General features: G+C 45.8%; 1 non-coding gene across 1 annotated transcript; it reads right to left on the bottom strand.

Annotated features, from left to right (window-relative positions):
* Window positions 1-858: 858 nt before the first annotated feature.
* Window positions 859-931, bottom strand: TRNAR-UCG (transfer RNA arginine (anticodon UCG)). The gene has a single exon. It is a non-coding gene; the product is annotated as a tRNA-Arg (tRNA).
* Between the last annotated feature and the right edge of the window lie 15,566 nt (window positions 932-16,497).

The raw sequence follows: 16,497 nt of genomic DNA, 5'->3' as shown, positions 1-16,497 counted from the left end.
CCCGGGCGTTCTCAGTGCTGCTGCATTCTCCACGAAGGCTGCCCACATCATGCCCCTCAGTAGGGTTTTTGGGTTTAAAAGCGTGAATGTTTACACTGAAGTACGTCACTCAAGTACGTCAAGTACCTCTATGCTCTTCAGTGTTCTGACGCGTTGCCTGCTCGCGCGTGCCGCTTTGATGCGCAACACAGTCGCGTCCAGTGTGACCTGCAATGCGACAGTGGCTACCGCGTGGCCGAGAAGTAACTGGAAGCCGTAGCGTTTTGAACGCCACAGAGTGTCGTTGTCTATAAAGATGCAGCGGATTTTATTGCCTCTTTGAAAAGTGTGACTGCATAAATTTCATTATTTGCCTTTTGTTTCTGTTTTGGTTTGTGTTTCCTTTCCCAATCCTGCTTGGATTCCAGGATGAGGAAGGCTCGAACTTGAGCTGAAAAATAAAAGTCATCTCTCCCTCTCTCTCCAGGATGAGTCTGCAGTATGGTATAGCCACGGCGATGGCCGGGTATTCACTGTCAAGGGTTCGTGTCCGACAGAAATACTCTAAGACAGCAATACTTCCAAAGCAGCAATGATGGTTCACGTGCCCACACAAATAAGATGGTATGTTGGCCGCTGTCGCGTTGCACACAGTGGAAAGATTGGTTTTTGAGGAAAGGAAATGGCGCAGGACTTGTCTCACTTCTCGTTGGACACCCCAACCACGCCGTAAGGGAAAAAAGAGGTGCCGTTCTGGAGGGTTCCGGAATAACTTCGACCACCTGGCCATCTAGGTTACAGTTTGGTTGTCGCAGGAACGATATATCTTGTATGTTAGACCATTCGCAATATGGTGGCCAAGAAGGGAAAAATTGAAATAGGGCCTGCCAGGACTCGAACCTGGAATCTTCTCATCCGAAGTCAGACGCGTTATCCGTTGCGCCACAGGCCCACAGAGACCTCCGGGTTCATCTATTTTATTTATTAATACAGGGGAAGAGTGTAACCAAAGATTAACTACCACGTTCCTTTTTTTTGTCAGTGTGTTGTTCTATATGTTCGTTTGTTCTATATGTTCGTTTGTTGTTGTTTTATAAACGTTGAAATAAACGCTGGAATAACTTTTCCTGACCTTCAGTAAACATTTAAACTTTGAAACGTTTAACCACGCAGTTAATAAGATGTTGCAGCCTGGGGCTACAAAGCGACATGAAATACAACAGAGCACAATTAATACGTGCTACTTAAAAATTCCCCTTGAAACGGACAGCATCGACTCCAAGATTAAACAGCCTACCGTGAAGGGTGCCATAATTGATCACGGCGGATGGGTGACATTTAGAGTTTTCTCGTGACAATTCGGGACTGTGCATGCGCTCTATGGCAATCACAATCTCTAAGGCATAAGTAAAGCAGGGCGAATGAAGAAGCCCGAAGTAGAAACGAAGAAGGGACGCCTTCGGGCACCTTCATTCGCGCTGCCGAACTTACGTCAGAATGGACCATCTATCCGAGCAAAAAGTTCTACTTGAATACCATGTCATGAAACAGAAAAGTTCTGCTAATAGGAAAACCTCACTACGTGCCAAACAGAAATATTCCGAGATACGTCAAACCTTAGAAATAATGCAACGTTCCTTTATCGCTATGTTTTTACATTATACTAACATTAGTTTTATTCGAAGCTTTACCTGCCCAGCCATCGATGTCGACTGCAGTCGATTTTGGAGACTGTAAAGCAAATTGAACCTTTCAAGGAAATCATAACTTTTTACCACACATATAAAAACACGTCGTATACTATAACGCAAACCTTGTTTCAAAAAAGAAAAAGTTGTTTTTCTTTGTCAGCATATAACTCTGGCCACCACTCTTCTAACTTCGAAAATCTGCACACAATGTGCCTCACACACACACACACACACATATAGAATCATAATCTACGCGTCGCCAAATTTGCGTCATCATTTTAAATGACGTTAAGTAATAATGGACTCCTAAAAGGTGTTAAAAAAAAGTCATTTAGCATAGAAGTCTGGCCACCATGCACTTTTAAAGCTCGAAAATCGACACAATGTGCGTATTGCATAAACTCAAAATTATAACGTACGCGTTGCCAATTTTAAGTCATCATTTTTATTGCCGTGAAGTAATATTTGGTTCTTAAAGAATATTGTTTTGAAATAAATTACTAATTTACTTTCGAAATCTGGCCACAGTGTTTTTCACGAGAGTCTGGCAACAATATGCTATTTTTCAAATAAACGTAATATTGCTTCTTTTGCCACAATAATTTTTTTTGTAAAATTTTTGAAGTATATTCAACGCATGATGCGCATTCGGAGCTGTTTTTAGGTGGAAGCAGTATGCATGGATTCGAAAATGCGCTCATAGACTACCCGGGTGCAGAGCTGTTTAGCGCTGGTTTGTCTCAGTGACTGTCACTTTTGCTGGGACAATAGCACTTAACACCGTGCTCTCAATGAAAGAGGGGAAAAGAGGCATTTTTCTCAATACAGTGTGGTTTGGCCGAGTGCGTGTAGATGAAGTTGAAACCTATTGTTAGACTGATATTAAAAAACAGCTCCGTGCAGCTGCATAGGACGGTGGCTCTTCTGCGAAACACTAACAAAGCAAAATGTTCACTTTGTCAGCTTTTATTTCATGACCAGAAGCTTGTGTTCAGAAGTATTTGATGGTGATATTCCCATATTACCAGGAAATACTTCACTTTCAAGCTGCTGGGGATTTGACTCTTACTGGCACACTGGAATGTGCTCGGCTGAAGTGAAAATAGAAACTTAATTTTTATGCCCTCATGGAAAGACGTGTTTATTTTTATTAAATTAATTTCTACCTATTTCTCTCTATACCCCTGTCAAGCGGGCAAGTTAAGTGCACTTACGGGGAGTGCGCTTTGGCATCCCGAGTGACACTTTGGGCTACGCGGTGCTAAACGGGAAAGCAAAGTGCACTCATAGTAAAAAAATAATTGCTACAGAAAATGAGCGGAATTTCTGAACAGGCCGATGGAAAAGAAAAAGGACTAATAATATTTGATTGCTTAACGTGATAGTGCAAATAAAGCGAGGCTCAACAGTTTTTAACGATGAAAAAAAAATTTAAATAGCAGAAAAGCCAAGACCAGCCAAGGCTATCCAGAATTTCGACAACAAACAAGATGGCGGCGGGCAGCGATGTTGCATCTGATCACGTTTACTTGTTTTGTTGCTTCGGTTGCAGCTATAACCAACGAACTTTTTTCTGAAAACAGTTTATAACACGTAAAATAAAGTTGTAAGTACATTTATGGATTATAAATTTTGTACCATTGGAACCGCTGGCGTCTAGGCTACGCACTCGGCCAGCAAAGTATGGTCCGTGAACGCACTCCTGGCGGAGCGCACTTTCCGCGAGTGACACTCCACTTGCGTCGTTTAGATGCGGCAAAGTGTACGTACAGCAAAGTACACTTTCCGTAAGTGCACATAACTTGCCCGCTTGACAGGGGTACTTACGCTCCGCGTCGCTACTGTGACTCCTGCTTCTATGGCGGCTATCGCAACTGGTCCCTCGGCCAGCAGCAGCAAAACCAGGTTGTTTTAACCATTGGTTCCACCTGCGTGTGTGTGTGCGCGTGATCGTGTGTGCGCTCGTGTGTGTGTGTTTACCGTCCCTAAGCAACTCAGGCTATGAGGGACGACGTAGTGAAGGGCTCCGGAAATTTCGACCACCTGTGGTTCTTTAACGTGCAATGATATCGCTCAGCGCACGGGCATCTAGATTTTCTCCTCCAAAGAAATTCAACTGCCGCGGCCGGGATCGAACCCGCGTCTTTCGGGGCAGCAGCCGAGCACCATAACCACTGAGCCACCGCGGCGGCGTATGTGTGTGTGTGCAACGTTACTAGAACCAAGTCAGTTTCACAGCGGTGCCCAGAGAGCTGTCCCAAGTGGCGGTCGCGCGAACTAGTGGCGCTGCGATCGAGTCTTGCTCCCTCGTACCCTCGTCGCCGCTCTGTGCGGCTCGCTGCCCTGCTGCGCCCTTTTTAAGGTGCACTCGCGACAGCCCCTTTGTGTTGTCCGCTTCTCAGTTAATTTTAAGGCGAAAGCCTTTAATGCCTCATACTGTCGTTTGCAGCCGTGTCGGCAGATGTGTCCGTGTTTCGGCGTCACTACTTAAAAAGCTGTGTCGAGGCTGAGCATCGAACCAGGGCCTTTGGCATTTGAAGTCATTAACTACTCATTTGGCATTTGAACCAGTCATTAACTGATGACTATTTAGTCATGATTGTTTAATGACTAACTAGTGATGATAACCAGTCATGACTGGTTAGTCATTCGTTAGTCATTAATCACTCATCAGTAGTTAGTCATGATTGGTTAGTCGTGACTAGCTAGTCATTAACCAGACATGTCTAGTTCACCATTAACCAATGATGACTAGTTAGTCATCAACTAATAAGTCAAACTAGCTAGTCATTAACCAGTCATCAATTAACTAGTCATGACTAGTTAGTCATTAACCAATCATGACTTGTTAGTCACCAACTAATTAGTCATGACCTAAATAGTCCTGACCTATTAGTCATTAACCAATCATGACTAGTTAGTCATCAACTAATTAGTCATGACTAGCTACTCATTGACCAGTCATCAATTAACTATTCATGGCTAGTTAGTCATTAACCAATCATGGCTAGTTAGTCATTAACCAATCATGACTAGTTAGTCATTAACTAATCATGACAAGTTAGTCAATAATCAATCATGACTAGTAAGTCAATAACCCATCATGACTAGTAAGTCATGACTAGCTAGCCACTAACCACTCATGGTTAGTTGTGACTGGTTAGTCATTACTAACCATGACTAATTACTGATTAGTCATGACTGGTTAGTCATTAAGCAGTCATGATAAATTAGTCATTAAGTAGTCATGACTAGTTATGATTGGTCAATGAATGGTTAGTCATGAGTAGTCAGTCATTAAGCAGACATGACTAGTTATTATTGCTTAATGACTGCTTAGTCATGACTAGTCATGACTGGTTTGTCATTGCTGGTTAGTCACGACTAGCTAGTCATTGACCAGACATGACTAGTTCATCATTAACGAATCATGACTAGTTAGTCATCAACTAATTAGTCATGACTATCTAGTCATTAACCAGCCATCAATTAACTAGTCATGGCTAGTTAGTCATTAACTAATCATGACTAGTTAGTAACCAATCATGACTAGTAAGGCATGGGTCATGACCCAATTAGTCATGGCTAGCCAAACCAAGTCACCCCATAGCCTCCTCGCAAAATAACGTTGGTTCTGCCGCCTCGTGTGTGCCAACAGCCGTGCGGCCAAAGTTGCGTGGAAAGGCTTTCGTCTCGCGCACTTTAGATCCTCAAAGCGGCGCCTGAATTTTTTGTTTGTATGTTGTAACATCGGGCCTCTTCATGCTGACCTGTTTTGCACCGGGGTGCAATAGCGGGTATCGCAACGATGACACGACGGACAGTCATTTCTTCGGGCCACCGATATACAGCTGAGCCACCACCGCTGCCACGTGCAGACAGAAGAGAGTTGAAAGCAATACATGGTAAATGAAAGGAAAAAGATTGTTGCTAGCTCCGGCATCTGCCATCGCTGCTGAAAGCACCTCAGCTGGTTCAGCAGAAATAAAGGATAGCAGGCAGTGTGTAGGAGAGAAATGAAAGAGGTGAGAGGATTGTAGAAAGGACAAGGGATGAGGTACAATGGTAATAAAACTATTTACATATTAACGTAACAGCAACAGAGATAGAAAAGTCGCGCGTCGCAGTAACAGCGTCCGCCGAAGCGGAGACGCTGGTTGCTGGCCCTGCTACGCCCTTGAAAGGACGCGCGTCGCAGTAACCGCGTCCGCCGAAGCCAACGTTTCTAGTGAAGACAGTTGGCAAACTGCGCCGGCGAGCCAGGGAGCAGAGCGGCCCCACGCGATCACCGTCTAGGCGGTGGCGCTGCGGTCGCTTTAGGATGAGCGCGTCGTCTGCTACTCCCAGCCCAACGTTTTTATATAATATTATCAACATAAACTACGAGGAGGCAAGCGGTACGTCATGTTTCTCTAAACCGCGGAAAGAAGGGCTTCCAGTTTTTTCCGATATTTACAGCCAGAAGCTCAACCTCGAGCATCCTGCCCTGACGTACCCCAGACGTAGAGCGCACGCGGACTTCCCAATTCGTAGATGAGCGCGGCTAGAAGCAGCCGCCCCCTGCGCAGACGATGCGAGGCGCGAGCTAACACTAATCATTCGCGCAGCAAACTGTGACCAAGCGGTGCCAATGGGCGCCGCGGCGGTGAAGAGAAATCGTGGCCTCTGAGATCAAGCGCAGTGTTAATGTACCGATGCTTGAGCTGGTTACGGAGGCACGGAGGCCATGGAAGAACAAACGTGGTACTCCTACCAGCCGAAAGATGGCGATCGTATCTCTTTGAGATGAAATCGGCGACAGAAAGGGGCCGCATACCCGGAGCATGTTTTCCAACTGTCTTTATCTAGAAACGTTGGCCGAAGCGGAGACGCTGGTTCCTGGACCTGCTGCGCCCTTGAAAATACGCGCGTCGCAGTAACCGCGTCCGCCGAAGCGGAGACGTTGGTTGCTGGCCTGCTGCGCCCTTTGTAAAGCGCGCTAGCGACAGCCGCTTTGTGTCGTCTGCTTCTTACTTAATTTTTGTTTGTATTTTGTGACATCGGACCTGTTCATGCCGACCTGCTTTTCACCGGGGTGCAATAGCGGGTATTGCAACGATGACTCAACGGACCGTCATTGCTTCGGGCCGCCAAAAGACCACATCGAGTTTAAAAGATGGGAGCGTGCACTTCACAGAAAGGATCGCAAACAGACCTCGAAATGCAAAGTTTGTGATCTCCATTTCGAAGAAGAAGACCTTCTAAAGCACTATCCCCATGTAGTGCAAGGTACGGAAGTGCTTTTGGAGACAGGGAAATGGATGCTGGCACCAGGCTCTCTTCCGAAGCTGTTTCCTTTATTCCAGGCGCATATTTCAAAGCCAAAATGCACTACGCCGAAGAGAAGACCTCCAATGGGTCGCGGTGCCCAGTGTGTCGCGACAGCAGTGCCACGAGGTAACTTAGAAGATTCCGAGATCGCAAAAGTGCATTCCGAAATGGCCAGCTGCGCTGCACAAAGTGACAGTCTGGAGTCCGCAGCATTACCGACAACGCAGTGGATATTCGAATATTCACTACGTTCCCTCCTAAAGTAGAGTGCACCCACGCACTGAAACTTTGTCTGACCTCTTTACATTATAGGAACTATGCACTGGGGTACGCGCTAGAAAACACAAGCCATTGAGCAAAGCAAGAAACAATGCTGGAGAGCGTGTTGCCAGCATTTTTGGACTTTTTTCACGATATTAAAAGCCTAATTTCGCATCACACAAACGTGTTCTCCAAGATAATACGCAGCTTCGAAGGAAAAGCTGCCGCAATTGAAGTAATATTTTACTGCAGCCATATAGAGCGCAAACGCAGCTCGCCAAAACCTCATATGTGCCGGCCGCTCCTCGCTTCTGCGCTGCCTGTAGAAGACGACGCGCCCGGCAGGGAGCAAGACTGGACTACACTGCCGTTAGTTCTCGTGACCGGCGCTTGGGACACTCTCCTCCGCTGGGCGGTATGGGGAGCTGTGAAACTGAGTTGGTTCTAGTAACTGTGTGTGTGTGTGTGTGTGTGTGTGTGTGCGTGTGCGTGTGCGTGTGCGTGTGTGTGTGTGTGTGTGTGTGTGTGTGTGTGTGTGTGTGTGGAGGCACGCTCAGCCGACGATTTCTGACGGTGCCCCGGGCGTTCTCAGTGCTGCTGCATTCTCCACGAAGGCTGCCCACATCATGCCCCTCAGTAGGGTTTTTGGGTTTAAAAGCGTGAATGTTTACACTCAAGTACGTCACTCAAGTACGTCAAGTACCTCTATGCTCTTTAGTGTTCTGACGCGTTGCCTGCTCGCGCGTGCCGCTTTGATGCGCAACACAGTCGCGTCCAGTGTGACCTGCAATGCAACAGTGGCTACCGCGTGGCCGAAAAGTAACTGGAAGCCGTAGCGTTTTGAACGCCACAGAGTGTCGTTGTCTGTAAGGATGCAGCGTATTTTATTGCCTCTTTGAAAAGTGTGACTGCATAAATTTCATTATTTGCCTTTTGTTTCTGTTTTGGTTTGTGTTTCCTTTCCCAATCCTGCTTGGATTCCAGGATGAGGAAGGCTCGGACTTGAGCTGAAAAATAAAAGTCATCTCTCTCTCTCTCTCCAGGATGAGTCTGCAGTATGGTATAGCCACGGCGAAGGCCGGGTATTCACTGTCAAGGGTTCGTGTCCGACAGAAATACTCTAAGACAGCAATACTTCCAAAGCAGCAATGATGGTTCACGTGCCCACACAAATAAGATGGTATGTTGGCCGCTGTCGCGTTGCACACAGTGGAAAGATTGGTTTTTGAGGAAAGGAAATGGCGCAGGAATTGTCTCACTTCTCGTTGGACACCCCAACCACGCCGTAAGGGACAAAAGAGGTGCCGTTGTGGAGGGTTCCGGAATAACTTCGACCACCTGGCCATCTAGGTTACATTTTGGTTGTCGCAGGAACGATATATCTTGTATGTTAAACCGTTCGCAATATGGTGGCCAAGAAGGGAAAAATTAAAAAAGAGCCTGCCAGGACTCGAACCTGGAATCTTTTGATCCGAAGTCAGAGGCGTTATCCGTTGCGCCACAGGCCCTTTTTTTTATTTATTGCCTGACTTCGGCAAGAACCACAGTACACAAATACACTTACAGAGCGCAATGAGCAATACTTAACAACACTATCCGCCCGGGGGTGCGTGGCTTCGTCATATTAAAACTCCTTAAGCGTCACCAAAGGCTCGACTCTTTCGAGCCACTCGGGAGCTTCAGGAGCAAGTTTCTGAACTTCAATATACCTATGCATGCACTCCCGAAAATAGATCCGTGCTGGCCGTGCTGCAGGATCGCAATGATATCCTGCCATTCTGGAGCGCCAAATACAATGGAGGCCCATTAGCATAATGAGGTCGAATGGTGTCCCATCCTCACTCTCTACAGGCAAGTACCGAATACCATGAGCGTCGAGCGGAAATTCCTTTTTTAAAGTCCGTTGCAAAATGTCCCAAAAGTATACCCCCTCCCAACAGTGCAAAAAAACGTGGTCTATTGTTTCTGGTTGTTACAGAGACCTCCTGGTTCATCTATTTTATTTATTAATACAGGGGAAGAGTGTAACCAAAGATTAACTACCACGTTCCTTTTTTGTGTCAGTGTGTTGTTCTATATGTTCGTTTGTTGTTGTTTTATAAACGTTGGAAATAAACGCTGGAATAACTTTTCCTGACCTTCAGTAAACATTTAAACTTTGAAACGTTTAACCACGCAGTTAATAAGACGTTGCAGCCTGGGGCTACAAAGCGACACGAAATACAACAGAGCACCATTAATACGTGCTACATAAAAATTCCCCTTGAAACGGACAGCATCGACTCCAAGATTAAACAGCCTACCGTGAAGGGTGCCATAATTGATCACGGCGGATGGGTGACATTTAGAGTTTTCTCGTGACAATTCGGGACTGTACATGCGCTCTATGGCAATCACAATCTCTAAGGCATAAGTAAAGCAGGGCGAATGAAGAAGCCCGAAGTAGAAACGAAGAAGGGACGCCTTCGGGCACCTTCATTCGCGCTGCCGAACTTACGTCACAATGGACCATCTATCCCAGCAAAAAGTTCTACTTGAATACCCTCTCATGAAACAGAAAAGTTCTGCTAATAGGAAAACCTCACTACGTGCCAAACAGAAATATTCCGAGATACGTCAAACCTTAGAAATAATGCAACGTTCCTTTATCGCTATGGTTTTACATTATACTAACATTAGTTTTATTCGAAGCTTTACCTGCCCAGCCATCGATGTCGACTGCAGTCGATTTTGGAGACTGTAAAGCAAATTGAACCTTTCAAGGAAATCATAACTTTTTACCACACATAAAAACACGTCGTATACTATACCGCAAACCTTGTTTCAAAAAAGAAAAAGTTGTTTTTCTTTGTCAGCATATAACTCTGGCCACCACTCTTCTAACTTCGAAAATCTGCACACAATGTGCCTCACACACAAACACACATATAGAATCATAATCTACGCGTCGCCAAATTTGCGTCATCATTTTAAATGTTGTTAAGTAATAATGGACTCGTAAAAGGTGTTAAAAAAAAGTCATTTAGCATAGAAGTCTGGCCACTATGCACTTTTAAAGCTCGAAAATCTAGACACAATGTGCGTATTGCATAAACTCAAAATTATAACGTACGCGTTGCCAATTTTAAGTCATCATTTCTATTGCCCTGAAGTAATATTTGGTTCTTAAAGAATATTGTTTTGAAATAAATTACTAATTTACTTTCGAAATCTGGCCACAGTGTTTTTCACGAGAGTCTGGCAACAATATGCTATTTTTCAAATAAACATAATATTGCTTCTTTTGCCACAATAATTTTTTTGTAAAATTTTTGAAGTATATTCAACGCATGATGCGCATTCGGAGCTGTTTTTAGTTGGAAGCAGTATGCATGGATTCGAAAATGCGCTCATAGACTACCCGGGTGCAGAGCTGTTTAGCGCTGGTTTGTCTCAGTGACTGTCACTTTTGCTGGGACAATAGCACTTAACACCGTGCTCTCAATGAAAGAGGGGAAAAGAGGCATTTTTCTCAATACAGTGTGGTTTCGCCGAGTGCGTGTAGATGAAGTTCGAACCTATTGTTAGACTGATATTAAAAAACAGCTCCGTGCAGCTGCATAGGACGGTGGCTCTTCTGCGAAACACTAACAAAGCAAAAGGTTCACTTTGTCAGCTTTTATTTCATGACCAGAAGCTTGTGTTCAGAAGTATTTGATGGTGATATTCCCATATTACCAGGAAATACTTCACTTTCAAGCTGCTGGGGATTTGACTCTTACTGGCACACTGGAATGTGCTCCCCTGAAGTGAAAATAGAAACTAAATATTTATGCCCTCATGGAAAGACGTGTTTATTTTTATTAAATTAATTTCTACCTATTTCTTTCTTACTTACGCTCCGCGTCGCTACTGTGACTCCTCCTTCTATGGCGGCTATCGCAAACTGGTCCCTCGGCCAGCAGCAGCAAAACCAGGTTGTTTTAACCATTGGTTCCACCTGCGTGTGTGTGTGTGCGTGATCGTGTGTGCGCTCGTGTGTGTGTTTTACCGTCCCTAAGCAACTCAGGCTATGAGGGACGCCGTAGTGAAGGGCTCCGGAAATTTCGACCACCTGGGGCCCTTTAACGTGCAATGATATCGCTCAGCGCACGGGCATCTAGAATTTCTCCTCCAAAGAAATTCAACCGCCGCGGCCGGGATCGAACCCGCGTCTTTCGGGTCAGCAGCCGAGCACCATAACCACTGAGCCACAGCGGCGGCGTATGTGTGTGTGTGCAACGTTACTAGAACCAAGTCAGTTTCACAGCGGTGCCCAGAGAGCTGTCCCAAGTGGCGGTCGCGCGAACTAGTGGCGCTGCGATCGAGTCTTGCTCCCTCGTACCCTCGTCGCCGCTCTGTGCGGCTCGCTGCCCTGCTGCGCCCTTTTTAAGGTGCACTCGCGACAACCGCTTTGTGTTGTCCGCTTCTCAGTTAATTTTAAGGCGAAAGCCTTTAATGCCTCATACTGTCGTTTGCAGCCGTGTCGGCAGATGTGTCCGTGTTTCGGCGTCACTACTTAAAAAGCTGTGTCGAGGCTAAGCATCGAACCAGGGCCCTTGGCATTTGAAGTCATTAACTATTCATTTGGCATTTGAACAAGTCATTAACTCATGACTAGTTAGTCATGATTGTTTAATGACTAACTAGTGATGATTAACCAGTCATGACTGGTTAGTCATTCGTTAGTCATTAATCACTCATCAGTAGTTAGTCATGATTGGTTAGTCGTGACTAGCTAGTCATTAACCAGACATGTCTAGTTCATCATTAACCAATGATGACTAGTTAGTCATCAACTAATAAGTCAAACTAGCTAGTCATTAACTAGTGATCAATTAACTAGTCATGACTAGTTCGTCATTAAGCAATCATGACTGGTTAGTCATCAACTAATTAGTCATGACTTAAATAGCCATGACTATTTAGTCATTAACTGATCATGACTAGTTAGTCATCAACCAATTAGTGATGACTACCTAGTTCATTGACCAGTCATCAATTAACTAGTCATGGCTAGTTAGTCATTAACCAATCATAACTAGTTAGTCATTAACTAATAAGTCAAATTAGCTAGTCATTAACCAGTCATCAATTAACTAGTCATGACTAGTTAGTCATTAACCAATCATGACTAGTTAGTCATCAACTAATTAGTCATGACCTAAATAGTCCTGACCTATTAGTCATTAACCAATCATGACTAGTTAGTCATCAACTAATTAGTCATGACTAGCTAGTCATTGACCAGTCATCAATTAACTATTCATGGCTAGTTAGTCATTAACCAATCATGGCTAGTTAGTCATTAACCAATCATGACTAGTTAGTCATTAACTAATCATGACAAGTTAGTCAATAATCAATCATGACTAGTAAGTCAATAACCAATCATGACTAGTAAGTCATGACTAGCTAGCCACTAACCACTCATGGTTAGTCATGACTGGTTAGTCATTACTAACCATGACTAATTACTGATTAGTCATGACTGGTTAGTCACTAAGCAGTCATGATAAATTAGTCATTAAGTAGTCATGACTAGTTATGATTGGTCAATGAATGGTTAGTCATGAGTAGTCAGTCATTAAGCAGACATGACTAGTTATTATTGCTTAATGACTGCTTAGTCATGACTAGTCATGACTGGTTTGTCATTGCTGGCTAGTCACGACTAGCTAGTCATTAACCAGACATGACTAGTTCATCATTAACGAATCATGACTAGTTAGTCATCAACTATTTAGTCATGACTAGCTAGTCATTAACCAGCCATCAATTAACTAGTCATGGCCAGTTAGTCATTAACCAATCATGACTAGTTAGTAACCAATCATGACCAGTAAGGCATGGGTCATGACCCAATTAGTCATGGCTAGCCAAACCAAGTCACCCCATTGCCTCCTCGCAAAATCACGTTGGTTCTGCCGCCTCGTGTGTGCCAACAGCCGTGCGGCCAAAGTTGCGTGGAAAGGCTTTCGTCTCGCGCACTTTAGATCCTCAAAGCGGCGCCTGAATTTTTTGTTTGTATGTTGTAACATCGGGCCTCTTCATGCTGACCTGTCTTGCACCGGGGTGCAATAGCGGGTATCGCAACGATGACACGACGGACAGTCATTTCTTCGGGCCACCGATATACAGCTGAGCCACCACCGCTGCCACGTGCAGACAGAAGAGAGTTGAAAGCAATACATGGTAAATGAAAGGAAAAAGATTGTTGCTAGCTCCGGCATCTGCCATCGCTGCTGAAAGCACCTCAGATGGTTCAACAGAAATAAAGGATAGCAGGCAGTGTGTAGGAGTGAAATGAAAGAGGTGAGAGGATTGTAGAAAGGACAGGGGGAGAGGTACAATGGTAATAAAACTATTTACATATTAACGTAACAGCAACAGAGATAGAAAAGACGCGCGTCGCAGTAACCGCGTCCGCCGAAGCCAACGTTTCTAGTAAAGACAGTTGGCAAACTGCGCCGGCGAGCCAGGGAGCAGAGCGGCCCCACGCGATCACCGTCTAGGCGGTGGCGCTGCGGTCGCTTTAGGATGAGCGCGTCGTCTGCTACTCCCAGCTCAACGTTTTTATATAATATTATCAACATAAACTACGAGGAGGCAAGCTGTACGTCATGTTTCTCTAAACCGCGGAAAGAAGGGCTTCCAGTTTTTTCCGATATTTACAGCCAGAGGCTCAACCTCGAGCATCCTGCCCTGACGTACCCCAGACGTAGAGCGCACGCGGACTTCGCAATTCGTAGATGAGCGCGGCTAGAAGCAGCCGCCCCCTGCGCAGACGATGCGAGGCGCGAGCTAACAGTAATCATTCGCGCAGCAAACTGTGACCAAGCGGAGCCAATGGGCGCCGCGGCGGTGAAGAGAAATCGTGGCCTCTGAGATCAAGCGCGGTGTTAAAGTACCGATGCTTGAGCTGGTTACGGAGGCACGGAGGCCATGGAAGAACAAACGCGGTACTCCTACCAGCCGAAAGATGGCGCTCGTATCTCTTTGAGATGAAATCGGCGACAGAAAGGGGCCGCATACCAGGAGCAGGTTTTCCAACTGTCTTTATCTAGAAACGTTGGCCGAAGCGGAGACGCTGGTTGCTGCCCTGCTGCGCCCTTTGTAAAGCGCGCTTGCGACAGCCGCTTTGTGTCGTCTGCTTCTTAGTTAATTTTTGTATTTTTGTTTGTATTTTGTGACATCGGACCTGTTCATGCCGACCTGCTTTTCACCGGGGTGCAATAGCGGGTATCGCAACGATGACTCAACGGACCGTCATTGCTTCGGGCCGCCAAAAGACCACATCGAGTTTAAAAGATGGAAGCGTGCACTTCACAGAAAGGATCGCAAACTGACTTCGAAATGCAAAGTTTGTGATCTCCATTTCGAAGAAGAAAACCTTCTAAAGGACTATCCCCATGTAGTGCAAGGTACGGAAGTGCTTTTGGAGACAGGGAAATGGATGCTGGCACCAGGCTCTCTTCCGAAGCTGTTTCCTTTATTCCAGGCGGATATTTCAAAGCCAAAATGCACTACGCCGAAGAGAGAGCCTCCAATGGATCGCGGTGCCCAGTGTGTCGCAACAGCAGTGCCACGAGGTAACTTAGAGAATTCCGAGATCGCAAAAGTGCATTCCGAAATGCCCAGCTGCGCTGCCAAAGTGACAGTCTGGAGTCCGCAGCATTACCGACAACGCAGTGGATATTCGAATATTCACTATGTTCCCTCCTAAAGTAGAGTGCACCCACGCACTGAAACTTTGTCTGACCTCTTTACATTATAGGAACTAGGCACTCGGGTACGCGCTAGAAAACACAAGCCATTGAGCAAAGCAAGAAACAATGCTCGCGAGCGTGTTTCCAGAATTTTTGGACTTTTTTCACAATATTAAAAGCCTAATTTCGCATCACACAAACGTGTTCTCCAAGATAACACGCAGCTTCGAAGGAAAAGCTGCCGCAATTGAAGTATTATTTTACTGCAGCCATGTAGAGTGCAAACGCAGCTCGCCAAAACCTCATAAGTGCCGGCCGCTCCTCGCTTCAGCGCTGCCTGTAGCCGACGACGCGCCCGGCAGGGAGCAAGGCTCGACTACACCGCCGTTAGTTCTCGTGACTGCCGCTTGGGACACTCTCCTCCGCTGGGCGGTATGGGGAGCTGTGAAACTGAGTTGGTTCTAGTAACTGTGTGTGTGTGTGCGTGCGTGCGTGTGTGTTGTGTGTGTGTGTGTGTGTGTGTGTGTGTGCGTGTGTGTGTGTGTGTGTGTGTGTGTGTGTGTGTGTGTGTGTGTGTGTGTGTGTGTGTGTGTGTGTGTGTGTGTGTGTGTGTGTGTGTGTGTGTGTGTGTGTGTGGCGGCACGCTCAGCCGACGATTTCTGACGGTGCCCCGGGCGTTCTCAGTGCTGCTGCATTCTCCACGAAGGCTGCCCACATCATGCCCCTCAGTAGGGTTTTTGGGTTTAAAAGCGTGAATGTTTACACTCAAGTACGTCACTCAAGTACGTCAAGTACCTCTATGCTCTTCAGTGTTCTGACGCGTTGCCTGCTCGCGCGTGCCGCTTTGATGCGCAACACAGTCGCGTCCAGTGTGACCTGCAATGCAACAGTGGCTACCGCGCGGCCGAAAAGTAACTGGAAGCCGTAGCGTTTTGAACGCCACAGAGTGTCGTTGTCTGTAAAGATGCAGCGGATTTTATTGCCTCTTTGAAAAGTGTGACTGCATAAATTTCATTATTTGCCTTTTGTTTCTGTTTTGGTTTGTGTTTCCTTTCCCAATCCTGCTTGGATTCCAGGATGAGGAAGGCTCGGACTTGAGCTGAAAAATAAAAGTCATCTCAATCTCTCTCTCTCCAGGATGAGTCTGCAGTATGGTATAGCCACGGCGAAGGCCGGGTATTCACTGTCAAGGGTTCGTGTCCGACAGAAATACTCTAAGACAGCAATACTTCCAAAGCAGCAATGATGGTTCACGTGCCCACACAAATAAGATGGTATGTTGGCCGCTGTCGCGTTGCACACAGTGGAAAGATTGGTTTTTGAGGAAAGGAAATGGCGCAGGAATTGTCTCACTTCTCGTTGGACACCCCAACCACGCCGTAAAGGAAAAAAGAGGTGCAGTTGTGGAGTGTTCCGGAATAACTTCGACCACCTGGCCATCTAGGTTACATTTTGGTTGTCGCAGGAACGATATATCTTGTATGTTAAACCGTTCGCAATATGGTGGCCAAGAAGGGCAAAATTAAAAA

Source organism: Amblyomma mixtum, chromosome 3 (genome assembly GCF_055824585.1).
Source record: "Amblyomma mixtum isolate Tamu chromosome 3, ASM5582458v1, whole genome shotgun sequence".
Lineage (NCBI taxonomy): Eukaryota > Metazoa > Arthropoda > Arachnida > Ixodida > Ixodidae > Amblyomma > Amblyomma mixtum.
This window is presented reverse-complemented; position numbering and strand designations above follow the sequence as displayed.